This window comes from Crocodylus porosus, unplaced genomic scaffold, assembly GCF_001723895.1.
Source record: "Crocodylus porosus isolate Cpor-Errol unplaced genomic scaffold, CroPor_comp1, whole genome shotgun sequence".
In the NCBI taxonomy this organism is placed as follows: domain Eukaryota; kingdom Metazoa; phylum Chordata; order Crocodylia; family Crocodylidae; genus Crocodylus; species Crocodylus porosus.
In genome coordinates this window covers 2277930-2281957 of record NW_017728947.1, presented here as the reverse complement: position 1 = coordinate 2281957, position 4028 = coordinate 2277930, and the positions used below count along the sequence as shown (strand labels likewise).

The 4028-nt window shown below is 42.0% G+C and overlaps 1 protein-coding gene across 5 annotated transcripts in view; it reads right to left on the bottom strand.

Moving 5' to 3' along the window:
* The window catches only part of LOC109320799 (AP-2 complex subunit alpha-2), a 621923-nt gene that overhangs the window by 41510 nt on the left and 576385 nt on the right, over positions 1-4028 (bottom strand). The window lies entirely within an intron of this gene.

The window sequence follows — 4028 nt, the reverse complement described above, 5'->3', positions numbered from 1 at the left end:
CAGCCCCCAGCCTGTACCGGTGCATGGGATTGTTTCATCCTAAGTGCAGGACTTTGCACTCGTCCTTCTTGAACCTCATGAGATTTCTTTTGGCCCAATCCTCCAATTTGTCTAGGTCACTTCCCTCTGGCACTTGGCAGCAGAGGGAGAATTGGAGGCAAAAAAAAGAACTACCTAGGTCAGGGACAAAGTGAAGCCCAAGTGGTTTCTCCCCTTACTAACATCTTTTAATCCATCACCTGCTTGTTTCACAACATACTACTTAAGAATTGCTGCAGCAGCTATGACCAAAAGAGTCCATCTGGTCCAGTATCTGACCTGACAGTACCAAGTAACATGCTACTGGAAGAAAAGAAGTATTAGTAAACAGGGAAATGGTCAAGTGATCCAACCCATATCATGGTCTCCACGTCATCAACAGGAAAATTACATCCCTGGTTGTTTTAATAGCTCCTGTCAGACCCATCTTCTCAATGACTGATTCAGTAAGTCTCCCAAAGATGACTTGGGAATAAAAAAAACATTGATCATGGAGACCGATTCCAAAAGAAGATTAGTTTTAAATTGGTAAGAGTCAACAGGGAAGAACAGAAGCTTACTACTCCGATTGTGCCATCAGTCAGAACAGTATAAACAAGCCATCCATGATTAGTATGTCTAATGCGTTTAACCTGCGTCACATGCCCAAATGTTAGAAAGGGGATAAATTAAACCCTCCCACTCAAAACAGGAGAAACTGGTCTTAAACCAAATGCCAGCAGATCCATGATGCTGATCACCAATATACCAAAAAACACCCCACACAAAAAACCCTGGAACATGTGAAGGTACTGCTGAATATTGATCAGGACTTGTGGTAGAGGTGATCTCTTTTATAAGACCAACTAGATTTTTGCCAAAAAAGAAAAAAAAATTGTTAATTGCAACCTTTCAGGAACAAATACCCTTCATCAGGAATTGGAGAAGAGATTGGAAAAGTTCTCCTAGGTAGAAACAAAAGTTCACATTCATATAAGAATTGAAGGTGTGGTAATCTTGTTTGGAACAGCAAATGTTATGCGGATTAGGCTCAGAGAAAAGTTGGAATAGTCTGTTTGCCTCAAAGCTGCTTGGTGGCCAGCCCTTATATTGGAGGGTACTACCTCATTTCCCTCCTCTTCCCAGATTATAGATTTCGTGGTTCTGAATTGCATAACAGAAACAGCTTCTTCCTCGTGATCATCAACAAGGACTAATTAATCCCTGGTGTAGTCTAAAACCAGAGAATCCGAACAGGTTATTCATTTTGGCAGTTAAGTGTAAAAAAATTATAATACCTTATCTTGTAATCTCATGGTTCTAGATATTGCAAGAGCTCTTCTAGATAAATCAGTAAAATTACTGGTACTCAGTCAGGTATCCAGGTTGTAGCTCTACTGGTCTAGAGGCAATATCAAATCAATTAACAGGAGGCCAGATTAAACAGCTGTCTGAAAGCAGGCTGCCACTTGTGACCCAGATACAAATCTTGCTTGCAAGCTTGATCCAGTTCGTGAGCTCTAGCCTGCCAACCCCTGCTCCAATACAGCTCTGCAAACCCACTGGAAAAAGGGGGCAGCAAGTCTGTTTCTTAGTGTCAACAAGGGCAGGAGGTTTTCAGAAAGTTAGGTCTCAAGTTATTTTAACAGTCAATGTCTTACAGAGCATTTTGAAATAAGGTCTTCAGGTGGAGTTGCTCAAAGAGCAACCAAATGCACTGCAGCTTGTCCTTTTGGATGGGTCCAAACATCCATGGAACTGTCACTGCAAGAGGCTGTGAAATGTCTTGTCCTGCTCTGCTAGAAGTCATCTCTAAACTTTGAGATTAGTTCAAGTATATGCCTCTTGCGACAGGCAGTCATGTCCTGCAAGCACATGCACAGACCCTAACCAGTGTTTCCTGGTGTGTGGAAGACATGCACGTCTGTCCACTGAACTTTCAAGAGGTTATTAGGCAAAAAACAGGAGAAAAGCTTTTTTTTTTTTTTTTTTAAAAAGGTGTCCCAAAAGACTAACTGCAAATGCACTGCATCATTCTTGGTTAAAGCAAGGCTGAAGGAGAACTGGAAGCCTGCCAGGCTGACAAGGCAAGACTTGAAAAATTCTCCCTTGTCTGTCACAAAAGCAGCAGCTACAAATTATGCTTTTTCCTTGTAAGTTTAGTTTTAACTACATAACCTTTGAGCTCTTAAAGAGACATGAACTGTGTATGGTTTGACTAAAGATGTGGGTAGGCAAAGTTAAAGCATTATGCAGACAGTCAGGCATGTTTATAAAAGAAAAAAGAGAGAGGGGACATTTTCACCTTGGGCAACTGCCAGCAGATCTACAATGCAGACCACTACATAGAAGAATTCCATTTTGGCATATGAAATAATACAAGCTGCACCAAGCCCTTGTCTGTAGACTCACTGCAGCAGTGGTTTTCAACCAGGATTCTCCAGCACCCTGGGGTGTCGCGAGATCCCATTCAATATTAGCACTCAGGGGTGCAAACAATTTCTACCCATTTCACAAGATTAACTATTTGAAACTTCTGGGTTTGTCAAAAACATTCTGACCTGCTGTGCTCTTTGAATTCTTTAGAGTAGATCTACTCTATTATTTTTCTGTAATCAAGCACAAGCGAAAGCTAAGAGCTGATATTTTCTGAGTGGTGTCTTAAGCCCAACAAGGCTGACAGCCACTGAACTAGAGTCAGAAAGCTACATGTTTTTCTTTTTGACAACAAGTTCATTTTGGAGCCACCAGGAAACAGAAGGGAACAGGAAAAAAATATTTTTCTTCTGATTAACTATCTTGTACAGGAGAACAGTTGTATGCAACTTAAACTCATGTTTGAAATTTTCCATGTTAACAAAAATTAAATTCAGCAGAAACAGGAAGCATCAAAAGAACTCGTCAGCAGTTTCTAAAAGCACAATGGAGGAGGTCAGAGTACTTCCTTTCCCTGAAAATTTGCCACTCCTCTAACCTAAGAAAGCGAACTACTATCAGCTGGTTAGGCAAATAGTACTGTGGCAAAGAGACGGACTTCCAAACTTCACATCCTCCCTCCCGTTATTTCCACGGGAGCAGACGTATGACATTTACTATGCAATAACTTCACACAGTAAATGTAGAGTAGAACAGACATATGGCACACAGTCCTACTACACAGGAGGTCAAATTCAGGGAAAGTTATCCATTCAAGAGTGTGTTGTAGCTTACTATGTGGAAATAGAGATTAAGGTTCCTAACCCCTTGCTAATTATGAGGGCTCACAAACCAGCAAAGGCATAAAGCAAAAGAACTGCTCAATACAATGGGAAATGCAGTCTCAAGTTCAAGCAATGCACCAAGTCACAGGAAAAAAAAATACCGTATTTTCCTGCAAACACACCTTTCCATCTCAAATCGCACCCCTCCCCTCCCCACACCCCCCCAATTGGGTTAATGTTTTAAGCAGGAAAGTTGTTCTCTCTGCTGGAAAAGCACCATTCCTCTCTCTAGACACTGTACTTGCCATGTAGCTGCCAAGATTACCTGGCCAGAGGAAGCTGAATCCTGCATTAGCCCCTCTCTTAGCCATAGCTATTGGCTGAGCATCGTAGCTTGCTGCTGCCTGAAGCTGCAAACTGCTGGATGCATGCTGGCAAGGCTCATAGCATGGAAACAACTTAGTTACTGGAGCATACATACACTACTAACAGTAAAGAAATACCAATCTTGCTACTACCCTCACAAGACAATCTAGGGCCTGACTATGCAGAGTTCAGTCCTGCAGGAAACACAAGGTGTCCAGGAAACATGGCATCCAAGGGGAAGAGCCTACCACATCAGTAAGTTCTTGTTGGCCTCACTCTGATTGCCATGCTAGGAGACAGTCCCCAGGAAGCCTCACTATGACAGTCAGCCATTACTGTATACTGTTTGCAACTGGCTTGGGACACCACAGGTCAAAATGTCTGCTTTTTGCTACAAAGCATTATTGAATAACACTGTCTAATACCAAACAAACCAACCAACCA